General features: G+C 36.4%; 1 long non-coding RNA gene across 1 annotated transcript; it reads left to right on the top strand.

The window, feature by feature from the left end:
• The first annotated feature begins 10,664 nt into the window (after nucleotides 1-10,664).
• Nucleotides 10,665-14,000, top strand: LOC121412494. Its single transcript, XR_005969613.1, has 3 exons — nucleotides 10,665-10,705; nucleotides 13,313-13,432; nucleotides 13,969-14,000. It is a non-coding gene; the product is annotated as an uncharacterized LOC121412494 (long non-coding RNA).
• The last annotated feature ends 2,786 nt before the right edge of the window (nucleotides 14,001-16,786 follow it).

Raw genomic sequence — 16,786 nt, 5'->3', positions numbered from 1 at the left:
AATATTACACAAATGATTAATTTCATCTTGCTCATTATCATGAACAATTTCAATGATAAAAACTATATACGGTATATAGAACCCTATCTTACAATTAAAGAATATCTATCTGTGTCTGTTTATATGTCTATCCATCTACCTACATGATATATGTATCTATCTATCCATCTATCTATCTGTCTATCTATCTATATATCTGTCTATCTATCTGTCTATCTATCTATCTGTCTATCTATCTGTGTGTCTGTCTGTCGGTCTCTCCATCTATCTATCTATTTTCATTTTCAGTTTAGTTTATTTCACTTTCATTTTCAGATAATAAACAAAACAAACATATATATGCATATATGTATACAGTGGCGTAACTAGGGGGGGGGGGGGGCATGTGGGCCACGTGCTCCCCCAATCGGCTGACCAAAAAAGGGGGAAAGGATAAAAAGTAGGAGAAAGGAAAATAACGTAGTGGGAAAAATATTATTGTTCATTATATTTATAATGTTATAATAATCGTAATTATGTTATATTACATAAGAAACATTTTTTCATAAATTTACGAAACATAATTTGCTCAGGTCCTATGTCTTCATTGTTCCTATAGTGCTCGCATTGTCTGTTTAACGAGATATATAACCCTGTAATACTAAATCCTCCCGTTTTCAAGTCAATATACAACATACTGCCAAATATAATTCGATGCACTTCGAGTGATTATTGTTTTATGTACAATAGTATGCTTCTTTTTTCAAGACTACTTAAAGTGATTGCACCATTTTAAAATCTTAATAAAACATTTCCTTCGCAGTAGTGGATTGGTGAAATATGTCTGCTCTCCATGAATTCCTAGAATCAGTCCTTCAAATGTCCCTTTTTCTGATCTGAATATCAAAATTTTTCAGCTCGCGCTTCGCGCTCGCATCATATGGTAAGTGAACTACGTATCGTCTTCGTGAATTCCTACAAACAATGTCCCTCTTCGGGTCTGAATTTCCTAAATTTCCAGCTCGCGCTTCGCCCTCGCAAGATTTGATTAGTGAGATGGGTATGTTAATCATGATTACAAGTGCATTATGTGCATGTTTAGATGTAATTCTAACAAAATCAGCAAGCGCTTGTTGGCACTCGCATTAGATGACTATGGTGAGATGTGTATACTCTTATGGATTCCTAAATATATTACTCAGTTAAAATCTTCCTGTTTGGGGTCAATACTTACAAAAATTTCAGCTCGGGCTTCGCGCTCGCATTATTTAGTGAGACACGTACGTATCATGATTACAAAAGATTAATTGAAGTGTCCTTTTTAAGTCTGAATATAAAAAAAAATGTTTAATGGCACTGACTCTATTAGGTCAGTATACCTGTCAACTGGGCGCGCATCGCGCGGTCACTAGTGACTCAAAATTTTTGCTGGTGCCCCCCCCCCCCCATGTCATGACCCACGGCACGCCACTGTATGTATAAAAGTACAAAGCAGAATAAGTGTTGTAAGAATACTTCAAAAATTTATTAACAAATTCATAAGAAATAGATGAAATATAAAGAATTCTTTATATTCCAGATACAATTTGATAAGTAGACAAATTATAAATTACAGATAGCATGTGAAAATGAAAATGAGGGACTTATTAAAAAGAGAAGCTTGTAATTGTAAGTCCCTTAGAATAAATTTAAAGTTATCTTAATCGTATGTAATTAAAAGTAAAGACAATCTAGACCATATATGAAGAACGGCAGAATAGGTTTGAATAACAAAAAAAAGAAAAAGGGGGCAGAAACTACACAGGTTAGGGGGATAAGGGAATATTAAAAAACTGGGAGAAAAACAAAACAAAAAGAAACGATTATGTGTCCAGCAGAAAAAGGAAAGGAGAGGGAAAGAGAAATATGGTCGAGAGGCAAGTATCGTGCAAAATATAAAACAGAGTTGTGTGTTATACATAGTACTCATTAAACAATGAAAGTCTTAAATGTCAAGTTTTCAAGGTGTTTATATTTCCCAATTCTAATAATTAATAGCTAAAATATTGCAAAATAAAACAGATTATAATTACATTTTTTCGTATTATATCTATCTAATCATATCCGTCCATCCGCTATCTGTTATAAACCTATCTATCTATCCATATATACACTCTAAAAATGAAGTGCTAATTCAGCTCTTAAAGAGCGTGTATAGTGACTGCACTTCGGAGTACTGATTTTCCTCGTTCAAATTCGAACTAGACAAAACAGCACTCCGAAGTGCAGTCACTATACACGCTCTTTAAGAGCTGAATTAGCACTTCATTTTTAAGAGTGTATGTTTATCTGTCTATCTATCTATCTATCTCTCTCTCTGTCTAATATAACATATCTATCTGTTTAGATATGTATATCTATCTATCGTTCTATATATCCATCAATCTGTCTGCCTGTCTCTATCTATCTTTCTATATGTATGTCTGTCTGGCTATCTGTCTATATCAATCTATTTGTCTCTATCTATCTATCTATCTAGCTATCTATTTATCTATCTATATGTCTGTCTGTCTATCTATGTTTTATTAATATAACCACCTATCATTCATCTCTCAATCGATCACTTGATCCATCCATCGCTCCATCCATCACTCCAGTCTCCATCCATCTATATATATAATCATCTATCTTGTATGTATCTGTTTGAAGATGCATGTCTGACGATTGTCATCACCACATCAATAACCACATTTAGCAATGGTCAAAACTTATTCTTAAGATGTCTACGATCAAGATTATCAATGATATCTAAATGATTTATTTCATACATCAGCCGACACTGAATGACAAATCATGACAGACCACCTAATTCGTCCGCATGACGAATTAAATTCTAGTTAGGTGGTCTGTCATTTATGACAGATCACCTCTTAATTTCGTCAGAATTTTCTTATTAGGTGGTCTGTCTACGACAGATCACCTATTGTTTTCGTCAGAATTTTCTTTATTTATTCTTGGCACCTATGTTTGTCGCCAACTTTTCTCGGAATTGGCTGAATCAATTTGGCTGATTTTTTCGTCATACATAGAATCTATCATAGAGACGGCAAAATAAGCTTTTGAAGGTCATATGGTCATGATGACGTCATCTACGCGCCATTTTGTAAAATTCTTAATTTGATCATATCTTCATTATCAATTATCAAAAATTAACAATATTTACATGACATTAACTTCATGTCAAGGGTCAAATGTCAATGTCATCAAAGGTCATGTAGAGGTCATGACGCGCGCGTACGCGCGCGTCAAAGGTAAAAAAATCGTCCAAATGACCTATAAATTTTTTTGGGTACGTTTCAGGTCATTTTAAGCATTTCAAAAATTTGCGCGCGCGCACGTATGCGCGCGCGTTTCCGCGCGTTACACCTTAACGCAACGCAGAAAAACCGTTTCTTTTAATATCATTGCATTGCTAATAAAATTCTGAGCAATTTGATACCTTGATCAACCTTCTACAACCATTAATAACGAAATTAACACCCGTTAAACTTTGCAGCACGTGTGCGCGCGAGCTCTCACTATAGGCCATATATGGGCAAAAACATGCCTATTGTAAATTCACTGTAGCTCTTTAAAAAGTCCGTTGACCCCCAATTTTTTTTTCATATATCGATAGAGTATTAGTTGTAGATTTGATTTCATGTCACCATTATCCCTAAATTATATCGTGACGTCATCAAATAGGCGCCCAAACTAAAAATTTCATTTTTTTCAAAAATGACGTCATCAAATTTATGCAAATTTGACTGTAACTTCTCGAATATAGATCATTTTTCGCCCAGATTTCAATATGTTGTAGTTTATAATGTACTCTTTCTCCTCAGTTAACATGAATATTCGTTTTGAGAAACGCATCATTGCTTAAAACAGCGATGAAAAGAGGCATGTCATTTTTCCTCATTTTGCGTGTAATCTCTATGGGACATGACTTTTTCTCAAAACTAGATTCGACATTCCTCTATTTCGTGAGCCATATCTCCATTTCTTCTTGTCAGTTTTGCCGGAGCTTTTAATATGTTATAGCTGAGATTCTGGGCTTTCGGTAATGTGCCCTCCACTTTTTGATCAGATGCCGGGATCATGCCCGTATTTCACTTGCAAAATTGGAATTGTAATTTTCAAAATTGCTTACGTATAATCTCTATGGGGAATATCGTGGCTCAATGGACAATGCATTTGACTTGCTTTCTCGAGGGCGGAGGTTCGATTCCTGGGGTAGAAAAGATGATTTTTTTTTTCATTTTTTTTTCTTTTTGCCACCTCTTACATGATCCTTTATGATAATTAAAAGGTATGAAAGTTAAAATTTAGCAAGATAAAACAGATTATAATTGTTTTTTTCATATCACATGTATTTTGTGTGTAATCTCTATGGGACATGACTTTTTCTCAAAACTAGATTCGACATTCCTCTATTTCGTGAGCCATATCTCCATTTCTTCTTGTCAGTTTTGCCGGAGCTTTTAATATGTTATAGCTGAGATTCTGGGCTTTCGGCAATGTGCCCTCCACTTTTTGATCAGATGCCGGGATCATGCCCGTTTTTCACTTGCAATATTGGAATTGTAATTCTCAAAATTGCTTACCTTTAAAGTCTATGGGAAACATTAATAATCACATTGAGCAATGGTCAAAATTCATTCTTAGGATGTCTAGAATCAAGATTATCAATCATATCTAAATTATTCATTTTATACATTAGCCGACTCTGAATGAAAAATCATGACAGACCACCTAATTCGTCCGCATGACGAATTAAATTCTAGTTTTTATTATTATTTATTTATTTATTTTTACGGATTTTCTTGTCGCCAAGTTATCTCAAAATAGACTTAATCAATATCATTGAATTTCATGTCATCTATAGGATCTATCATGGACACGTCAAAATAAGCTTTTCAAGGTCATCGGGTCATGATGACGTCATCTAGGCGCCATTTTGTAAAATCACATTATCAATCATATCTCCATTATCAATTATCAAAAATCAATTAAATTAATATCAAATGAACTTCAGGTCAAAGGTCATCAGGTCATGTCATCAAAGGTCACCTGGAGGTCAAGACGCGCACGTACGCGCGCGTCAAAATTTTAAAATGCTCAAAATCACTTTTTTACCAAACGAGAGTACGTTTCAGGTCATTTTAAGCATTTCAAAAATTTGCGCGCGCGCACGTATGCGCGCGCGTTTCCGCGCGTTACACCTTAACAAAACTCAGAAACACCGTTTTTTTTTACTTCATTGCATTGATAATATAATTTTGAGCAATTTGATACCTTGATCAACCTTCTACGACCATTAATGACGAAATTAACACTCGTTAAAGTTTGCAGCACGTGTGCGCGCGAGCTCTCAGTATAGGCCATATATGGGCAAAAACATGCCTATTGAAAATTCACTGTAGCTCTTTAAATAGTCCATTGACCCCCAATTTTTTTTTCATATATCGATAGAGTATGAGTTGTAGATTCGATTTCATGTCATCAATGTCCCTAAATTATATCATGACGTCATCAAAATGGCGCCTAAACTAAAAATTTCATTTTTTCAAAAATGACGTCATCAAATTTATTCAAATTCGGTTGTAACTTCTCGAATATATATCGTTTTTCGCCCAGATTTCGATATGTTGTAGTTTAGAATGTACTCTTTCTCCTCAGTTAACATGAATATTCGTTTTGAGAAACGCATCATTGCGTAAAACAGCGATGAAAAGAGGCATGTCATTTTTCCTCATTTTGCGTGTAATCTCTATGGGACATGACTTTTTCTCAAAACTAGATTCGACATTCCTCTATTTCGTGAGCCATATCTCCATTTTTTATTGTCAGTTTTCTTTATGCTTTTAGTATGTTGTAGCTGAGATTCTAAGCTTTCGGAAGTGTGCCCTCCATTTTCGATCAGATGCCGGGATCATGCCCGTATTTCACTTGCAAAATTGGACTTGTAATTCTCAAAATTGCTTACGTGTAATCTCTATGAAGAATATCGTGGCTCAATGGATAACGCACTTGACGTGTTGGTCCGTGTTGCTGACGTGTTGGTCCGTGTTGCAGACGTGTTGGTCCGTGTAGCTGACGTGTAGGTCCGTGTTGCTGACGTGTTGGTCCGTGTTGCTGACGTGTTGGTCCGTGTAGCTGACGTGTAGGTCCGTGTTGCTGACGTGTTGGTCCGTGTTGACTACGTGCTCTGCCGGCATGATCTGTGTAGATCCGTGTGAAGCTGCCGTGTTGATGCCGTGTTCAGTCATCTGGGGCAAAACTATCCCGGACCCCCGCCCGGACCTCCCCGGATCATGCCGGCATTGCGCAGGTTCGAGTCCTGGGGTGAACAAGATGTTTTTTTTTCTTTTTACCACTTACATGATCCTTTATGATAATTAAAAGGTATAAAAGTTTAAATTTAGCAAGATAAAACAGATTATAATTGCTTTTTTCATATCACATGTATTTTGCGTGTAATCTCTATGGGACATGACTTTTTCTCAAAACTAGATTCGACATTCCTCTATTTCGTGAGCCATATCTCCATTGTTTCTTGTCAGATTTCCCTGAGCTTTTAGTATGTTGTAGCTGAGATTCTAAGCTTTCGGAAATAAGCCCTTCATTTTTTGATCAGTTGCCGGGATCATGCCTGTTTTTGCTTGCAAAATTGGATTTGTATTCTCAAATTTGCTTGCGTGTAAAGTCTAAGGGAAATATTCTAGCTCAATCGGTTAGGCGTCAGACTTGTATCTCATTCAATCATGCGTACAGGGGTTCGAGTCCGCGGGTAAACATGATTTTTTTTTTACTATCTTGCGCACGATCAATTATAACAATTGTAATAAATAATAGCTAAAATATTGCAAAATAAAACAGATTATAACATCCCATCTCTCTCCTACCATCCCATCTCTCTCCTACCATCCCATCTCTCTCCTACCATCCCATCTCTCTCCTACCATCCCATCTCTCTCCTACCATCCCATCTCTCTCCTACCATCCCATCTCTATCCTACCATCCCATCTCTCTCCTACCATCCCATCTCTATCCTACCATCCCATCTATTTCCTACCATCCCGCCTCTCTCCTACCATCCCATCTTTATCCTACCATCCCCTCTCTATCCTACCATCCTATCTCTCTCCTACCATCCTATCTCTCTCCTACCATCCCATCTCTATCCTACCATCCCATCTCTCTCCTACCATCCTATCTCTCTCCTACCATCCTATCTCTCTCCTACCATCCCATCTCTCTCCTACCATCCCATCTCTCTCGTACCATCCCATCTGTCTCGTACCATCCCATCTCTCTCCTACCATCCCATCTCTCTCCTACCATCCCATCTCTCTCTCTTACCATTCAATCTCTCTCCTACCATCCTATATCTCTCTCCTACCATCCCATCTCTCTCCTACCATCCCATCTCTCTCCTACCATCCTATCTCTCTCCTACCATCCTATCTCTCTCCTACCATCCCATCTCTCTCCTACCATCCTATCTCTCTCCTACCATCCTATCTCTCTCCTACCATCCTATCTCTCTCCTACCATCCTATCTCTCTCCTACCATCCCATCTCTCTCCTACCATCCCATCTCTCTCCTACCATCCCATCTCTCTCTTATCATTCCATCTCTCTCCTACCATCCTATCTCTCTCCTACCATACCCTTATAAAAATCGCCAATGGTATTTGAATGGTGCCGAATGGTAGTTGAATGGTAATCTGAATGGTAAATGGTACGTGAGTGGTATTTAAGTGGTGTTTCAATGGTAAGTTCTTAATGGTAATTGGTAGTTTATTTAATGGTAAATGGTATACCATATACCGAATGGTGTTTCAGTGGTATGTGACTAATGATATGATTGGTATGATGAATGGTATACCATTTACCCAATGGTGTCTCAGTGGTATTCAATGGTGTCTCAGTGGTATGTGCTTGTAATGGTATGATTGGTATGATGAATAGTATACCATACATCCAATGGTGTCTCAGTGGTATACAATGGTATCTCAGTGGTATTCAATAGTGTCTCAGTAGTATATGCCTCTAATGGTATGACCGGTATAATGAATGGTATACCATGCACCAATGGTGTCTTAGTGGTATACAATGGTGTCTCAGTGGTATTCAATGGTGTCTCAGTAGTATGTGCCTGTAATGGTATGATTGGTATGATCAATGGTATACCATACACCAATGGTGTCTCAGTGGTATACAATGGTGCTCAGTAGTATATGCCTCTAATGGTATGACTGGTATAATGGATGGTATACCATGCACCAATGGTGTCTCAGTGGTATACAATGGTGTCTCAGTTGTATTCAATGGTGTCTCAGTAGTATGTGTCTTTGATGGTATGACTGCATGGTATACCATGATATACCCAATGGTGTCTCAGTGGTATACAATGGTGTCTCAGTGGTATTCAATGGTGTCTCAGTGGTATGTGCTTGTAATGGTATGATTGGTATGATGAATAGTATACCATACATCCAATGGTGTCTCAGTGGTATACAATGGTATCTCAGTGGTATTCAATAGTGTCTCAGTAGTATATGCCTCTAATGGTATGACCGGTATAATGAATGGTATACCATGCACCAATGGTGTCTTAGTGGTATACAATGGTGTCTCAGTGGTATTCAATGGTGTCTCAGTAGTATGTGTCTCTATAATGGTATGACTGGTATGATGAATTGTATACCATATACCCAATGGTGTCTCAGTGGTGTCAAATGGTGTCTGAGTAGTATGTGCCTCTAATGGTATGACTGCATGGTATACCATTATATGCCCAATGGTGTCTCAGTGGTATACAATGGTGTCTCAGTGGTATTCAATGGTGTCTCAGTAGTATGTGCCTCTATAATGGTATGATTGGTATCAATATGGTGTCTTAGTAGTATGTGCCTAGTGGTATAATCATGTTGGATAATTGTACAGCTATAGTGGCTTAGTGGTGTTTGCCTAATGAATGCCATTTGTGTTAATGCTGAATGATATGCCCAATTGCATTACCCATTAATATAATTCAGAAGATTTAAAGAAAATATATCAAAGATTAAAAGGTATTTAGAGTTAATTAAATATTTGACCTGTGACTTTTATGCGAGCAGCTTCCCGAAATCAAGTGTAATCGCTCATGATTGTAAACATGGTCTCTTGCATTCTTTTAAATTGTCTTTGTCCTTATTAAGTAAAAGGTCTACATGTGTTTAAATATTATTGATCCAGTGGTTATGATACAATATTATAAATTAGTTATATTTTACTATTGTACATAAATTTAAATCTGATGCAATGGGTGCATGCAAAAATAAAATCAATCGGTCAATGAAATCTTTTTGATAAAAAGGGTTTTAATTTTTAATTAATAAGTTTTATTCTATTTTTATAATCATTTTGCTTGTTTATGGCCGCTTTTTATAAAAAGAACTATATATTTAGTGTTCCAAGAAGATATTTGCAATCAATCCCAAAATTCGATCAGATGCAAATTTACAGGTGATGATACATTAAGTTTATCTAGAACATATCAATTTGGATTTTTTTATGGATCAGTTGCAAGTTTGCAATGAAAAGTATGACTCTCATGATTTTGGAGTCTGAAATTGATTTGCGTTCGATTGCTTCGATTGCAAGTTTCTTGCAATGCCCCATATTTTGCTAAAAATGAATTCACTGTTGGTTGTCTTGGTCCCCCAACCTCTATCAAATTCCCATCCGCAAACCCTGATTTGGTCTGTCTGCAACGTCAAAAGCCCCATCTGACCCATTTGTACGCTATTATAGCTGCTTCCAATCATGAATTATTTCACCCTTTTTTTACAAATGATATTTCCAAAATTCTAATTCTATTTTAGGCTCTAAATATTCTTTCCCACTTGTGGACGGCGTTTATAAAGAGGAGAGCTATTCTATAGGCCGGCATTACTTGATTGAAATGATTTATCCACATGGTCTTGCTCCCTGACCCCTATCAAAATTCCCTGCCGCCATACAGGGTATAGTACAATGTAACAGAAAAGAAATCTACTGAATGAAATCTCAATTTCAATCATTACAAAAGCAAATTAAAAGGGAAGAGGAGTGAGTAAAAAATATATATATAAAGGGGAAAAAACAAGAAAAGAAAAAAGGCAAAGAAGAAAAGAAAGATTAACAGAAAAGAAAAAAAGACAACGAAAATAAAAGAAAATAACATAGAGAACAGGAAAAAAAAGTGAAGGGATCGAAAACTTTTTGCATAGATTCCAAGATCCAAGGAAAACAGTGGCATGCACTCACGCCATCATGGTTTCCAACCCAGAACCAATCGAGAGGAAAAAGAAGACACCCCTGATTTTGTTTTAATTCACCCCCCCCCCCACCCATATCGGGAGGTGTATTTATCTTGGCGAAGAAGTCCCCTCCCCCCATATTTTGTCATAATTTATCCCCCCATATGCTTTGGCGAGAGGGGCCGCTTGGCTGCTTGCCAGGTAGCTCTATTATACGTGTTGTTCTCGCACTACGCACGCGCGAACGTCTAGCTAACCGCCAAGTGCAATATTTGAAAAAGAAAACTCGATCTACCGGTACTACCGTTTTGCTGTTGACATAGTCGATAAGTCCGTCGATAATTCATCAAAAACTAAAGGAACACGGGTCAGATTCGGACAGCGACTTCAAAGTCATTTGTAGAAGGCTATAACAGTAAGTTCTATAACAATTTTCTTTGATTTATTTCTCAAATTGTCTCAAAATGTTAGATGTCGTTGTACTGCCACGACATGCACGACCACTGCACTGCCACCGTCACTGCCCCGTTGGCGCTGGCCGCTGCTCTACGGGCCGGGACGTGGCTTTGACGATAGGGAGTGCTTATGGTTTATGCTTTGTATTGGCAGAGTTAAGATCGGCGAGCATTGAATAGTAATTCGCTCATATTGCCTGATGTTTATTGTCAATGTTTTACAAAAACCATCTCTGAATACATTGAATTCGTGAATGAATGATTTGTTAATGCTAATGTCAAGACTGTCAAAGTTTTAATTGTGAATAAATAGACCGTTACTGCACACGTTAATTTACTGAAATTGAAAACTTGCCGACAAATATTGCTTTGAAATTAGGCCTATAATTTGTTGTTGTTGTTGTTGTTGATAGATGTTGGTAAATGAGATAAAATGGAGGTGAAACATGGTAAGGGTCCTAAAGTTTAAAAAATGATAAAGGCTACGCAGGTCTATAACTTTGCTACACTGTACACACCACTCATTGCACATACTATTTCAATGGTAAAATGTGCACCTTGTGTGTGGAACTGTGACTGGACGGAGTGACAAACGATTCCTATTCAATTTTTCTACAGAGGCTGCAATAAATATGCAGAGAAAACTGGCGCTAATGCAGTTTTGCACCGGCCGATTACCAGCATACCTCATCACCAAAACTTGTTCCCAAATGTCATGACAGGTCTCTCAGTCACATTTCGATGTTAATATACTCACCGTTTTTCAAAATATCGGGAATGGTTGTATTTAGTCTTCGATCTCGACGTCGTTGATCTAATCCGTAGACATCGCTTCGCGGATCTCTCGGATTCGCCGTAATATTTATATGGACTGAAGTTAGCAACCAAATCATGCTAACATGTGGCAAACAAACTGCCAGCATGCCGCATGCGAATCTTTTGATCGCATAACTTCGGTCCATATCAACATGACGGCGAATCCAAGCGATCCGCAATATTTTGAAAAGTGGTGGGCATATTGTGTATTGATCTCAAAATGTGTGTAGACAATTCTGGTGGGGAGTTTTGCTTGAAGTTGCATGCACAACGAACAATTGTCCATAGACTGTGTACAACGGATAGATCGTCTCCGCACAGCGATTCAAAGACCGCTGATTGGTCAATAGCGCAGATCACGTCATGACCACGTGGTCCCAAAAATAATTCCTTTGGACTGCGTGCAGAAGTATCGATAACGATATCCGGTCATGTTGTGTACACGGTAAATGGTCTTGGTTCGTGATCGGATCGCTCCGGTATCGATCGAAAATTATCGAAACTGCAATTTCATGCATATTCACGCGACGCTCCAAAACCCGGAAGCCAATTGACTTTATGCACGTTGCGATAGACTCTACAAATTCCAAGGAACACGATGACATATAGACGCTAATTCGTAAGATTTTGACGGAAAAGCAAGAAGTATTCAAAATTCGCTTACCTGTGCGGTATCGGTGAGAAAATAGATCCTCCGAGAATACCTTTCATAATTCATATAAAATATAGGAAAATTGAAATTCTAGGTCGATTTTGGTACGAGGTGATAGGGAATTGCACACTTGTTTTGGTGGAATTCTGTGTGGGGAAACAAAAGGCTTGCACTGCGCATGCTTACTATATTTTCATTCATAAATTGGTTCTCGGCAGTGGCTGGATGACGTCATGTAATAAGCAAAAATGTACACGACCGCTACGTTCACGCTCCGCTATCCGTTGTACACAATTGTTCACTGTGAGTTGGCTGGTGTGAAACTGCATTAGTGCCGGAGGGTATTCTTAGATCCTTTCATGGGGCTAGGCATATCAATTTTTAAAGTAAATTTTATCCTCTTTTAAAGTTAAGTTTGTCCTGTGATCACATTTTATCTGTTTTTATTTATTTACTGATCAAAACTTGCCTAAAAAACGTCTGGAGTTCATCCACTGGCATATGATTGTCCATGAACGGATCCATGATTTCTCAAAGGGGGTAGTGGGGCACATTTTCCCAAGGAAACTTTAAATAACAAGCAAACCAAAAAGGAGATCCTCTTGTATGAGACAATATTTTTAATATAAATATTTGCTGTAACTTTCGAAGGGGGGGGGGGAGAACACTTGTGTAAGAAAGCCACATTTTTATCAAACACATCAACTATTGCTCTCAAGGTGGGGGCACAGGTCAAATAAGCCCACTTGGATCTGCTTCTGCGATTGTCAATACCAGAAAAATGGAATTTATGTCATCGATTACCCTCTTGAAAATTGCTGCTCTAGAAATTTGATTTCAGATGACATAGCTATTACTAGTATAAAGCATGCACAGTTATAATACAGCCTTGTCTGAACTACGCTGAAATACTATCACATTTCCTTATTTTTATCCTAAATTCTGGGCTGGTAATCAGAGGTCCATGAAAAATATCTTTAACATTAAAGTTCTAAGATCATTATTTTTCTATTACTATATTAGTATTCTATTTTTGTTTGTATCTGCACATACATGCAGATTTTACAACACTTAAATTGATTTTATTTCATTTTCAAAGTTTGGACGACGGATACACTGGATGATAAGGTAGATGATCCAGCCTTATCTTGGAATGACACGACGGGAGTTGAACACAGAAAACGTACCGTGTACAAGAAACAATTGGAGTTTATGAAAGGTAGGTGTGTAAGAATTTTCTTCAGTAGAAAAAAATGCAAAGCTTCATGAGATAAAACAGATTGTATTCCTGCAGTGGCATAGCTGAAAAAAAACCTTGTCAGGAATGGTAAAAAATCCTTAGAAAGGACAAATGTCATCCCTATTTAGAGGAGCACACGTCTTTTCTGACACCCCCCCCCCAGAAAAAAATCAGTATGTTGGCTGAGGGGGGAAGGGTGGACACTTTTTCCCCAGGTATTCATTTGTTGTGGTATTTGTCATCATTGGGGCAACCTCCCATTATATAATAGGTTATTGTCTACCCATCTATGGTTAAACATAAATTTATTTATCATATTTTACAAAATGTTTTGTTGATATTTGTTAATTGGTATCATTCAATTGAATGGTAGAGTATACTGCAAATTTCTCAATATATAAAAAAATATATGAACTTCTAAAGAAAGCTTAAACACATGACAAGCATTCATATTTTGAACCCTTAGCTAATATACTGTCCTTTGCATTGTTTTCATCCAATATTTCTTATTACAGCTTCAAGGAATTAATCCTGCCGGGTACCCATTCACTTCATCTAGGTCTAGTGATGCACAGTGTGGATGAAATTCGGGCTGAAGGAAAACACACCATGGCTAGGACTCAAATTCACGACCCTCTGTTTGAAAGGTGAGAGTCAGAACCACTAGACCACGACGTTCCCAGCTGATGTCATATCCCCACTTGTTCTTTTGTATTTTATTACAAGAAGTCGCGCTAATTTACATTTTGTCCTCCGAGAACTATAAAAAATGGAGTGAAAATTTATTTCAAAGACATGTCCACCCTAACAAAAAAGTTGATTTGATTAAAAAGAGAAAAATCAAACATAAAAATCGGATGAAAAATAAGAAAGGTATGACATTTTTAAGTTTCGCTCAATTTCACTTAATAGTTACATGCACATCCAGGTCGGTATGCAAATGAGGGAACTGATGACATCACTCATTCACTTTTCTTTGTTTTTTAGATATGAAATATTATAATTTTCTCCTCATTGTCCTATGAAATAAAGTTTTATTTTTATTTTTATTGTCAAATCTGTAAAAAAATTGAAATATTGTACAATTCAAACAATGAAAACCAAAACAAAAAGTGAGGGTCTTATTTTGCATCCGATTTAGATGAAATATTTTGCATGATGCTTGCCTGATTTTCTGTGTTGATTCAAAACAATCTTTTCTGTGGTGGACTAGACCTTTAATGTGAAGATATGCATTGCTGGAAATAATGATATGATACTTGGGACATATCATACACACATGTATGAAAATATGAAATAATTATTTCATTTTATAGAATAAGCCTAACAAATATTCCTGACGATCGTGTGTACATTGGGTTAATTTTTTACCAAAATGTTGTTAAATTTCAAATTCAATAACTTTGTTATTATCAGATTTTAATGAAATTTTCAGCATGATCCTTTTCTGATTCATTCTCTCCCTACCAAAATCTCCCCTTTTCTCATGCTTTCTTTCTATGGTCCCCTTCATTCTCCTTATAACTATGTTATATGTAAAGTGTAACCGGTCGTCCAACCAATTTGATTGAAGGGCTAGAGGTACTCGAGACTGAAAGCTATATGATATAATTCAAAGTGTACATCAGACAAACAAAAAACACTGAAAATCTCATCCAAATTTGTTTAGGTTTAACAAAGTTTTGACGAATTAAAGTTGTTATTTTTTGCTAAAACTGTTCTCTGCAAGTCCTCATGAATATACAAGATCACAATTTATATATTTTTTGTATTATATGAATTTAAATTTTGTCCAAGCTCGGTTGTAAAAAATTACGATTGACTACTGATTTACTGTGTAAGACAATATAACACAACAAAAATAGACAGAAAAGAAATAAGTGGGTATCTTGTATATATTATTTTCTATATATTTTGCAAAAAAGGTCTCTATTTTTCTTCTGTTTTTTAGTTTTCCAAAGTGAATAATTTTCTTTCCTTATATTTTTTTTCTTTGTGTGATATATTATTTATTTATTAATGTATCATTATTGTATTTATGATAAACTTTTGGCGTGTTTCTACAGTAAATCATTAAAAACGGTTTATCTTTTCCGGACTCGAATTACGATTGACTACTAATTTACTGTGTAAGACAATAATCTTTCTCACACATATTTAACACAACAAAAATAGACAGAAAAGAAATAAGTTGGTATCTTGTATATATTATTTTCTATATATTTTGCAAAAAAGGTCTCTATTTTTCTTCTGTTTTTTAGTGTTCCAAATTGAATAATTTTCTTTCCTTATTTTCATTATATTTTTTTCTATGTGTGATATATTATTTATTTCTTAATGTATCATTATTGTATTTATGATAAACTTTTGGCGTGTTTCTACAGTAAATCATTAAAAACAGTTTATCTTTTCCGGACTTGAATAACCTTATCGTTCTTAAACCAACCTGTTTCTACAGACTGAATAATCTGATTAACTTGCATTTCGCGTCGCAAATACGGTGGAAATCGGAAAATTCAACCTATAACCTCACATTGCATTTTGGTATGTAAAAAATTGCATCTCGTTAGGAAAATTTTCAAAATTCATGGTAGATCTCACTCATTGTAGCAGGTACACGTTTCGCGATCAGCTGGCGAGATAAAAAACGGCCAGAATATATGTTTACTGTGAGATCGCACTTCTTGGTTCAAGCACTTAAGCCAGACACGTATGCTATTTTGCCCAGTGTTTTTACAGAAAAGTTAAACGGATTAACATGGCAATAACCACCTCTCAGAGAGATGGTTATGAGAAACCGTATTTTGCGCGATGCAATTTATCAATAAACCGCATCGCGTCTGTTTCTACAGGAAAGTTATCAGGGATTCTGGATACTTAGGCGGGTAATACCTTTTAACAATTCTATGTAGAAACATGCCATTGATATATCTTTTTAGGTGAAAAGAAAAAAGAGACCAATTTGGGAGTACTATTTTCCCCCCTTTTGGGGATATTTCATTTCTTCTAGGTGTGGTACCCTTTATTCATTTGGCCATGTGAAGGCTATCACACATTTTGAGTTTAATCTTCGAAATTTGGTGTTCATTAGTTTGTTGTCCAAACTCTGTCTTACATGTAAATTTGTTTATAGGAAGATTAACATAATATTTATGTGGAGTGCAATCATTGATCTCTTGTGGAGTCGCACAGTCACATGTATTCATAATATGGTGCTTTTATGCCATACCTGTCAATACTCTTTTGTACTTGAACTTATTAGTAAAAAAATGTTTATTAATGTCGTTGAAAGCAATTACACACAACAGATTTAACATCAAGTTTATTGTATTA

Source organism: Lytechinus variegatus, chromosome 4 (genome assembly GCF_018143015.1).
Source record: "Lytechinus variegatus isolate NC3 chromosome 4, Lvar_3.0, whole genome shotgun sequence".
Lineage (NCBI taxonomy): Eukaryota > Metazoa > Echinodermata > Echinoidea > Temnopleuroida > Toxopneustidae > Lytechinus > Lytechinus variegatus.
This window is presented reverse-complemented; position numbering and strand designations above follow the sequence as displayed.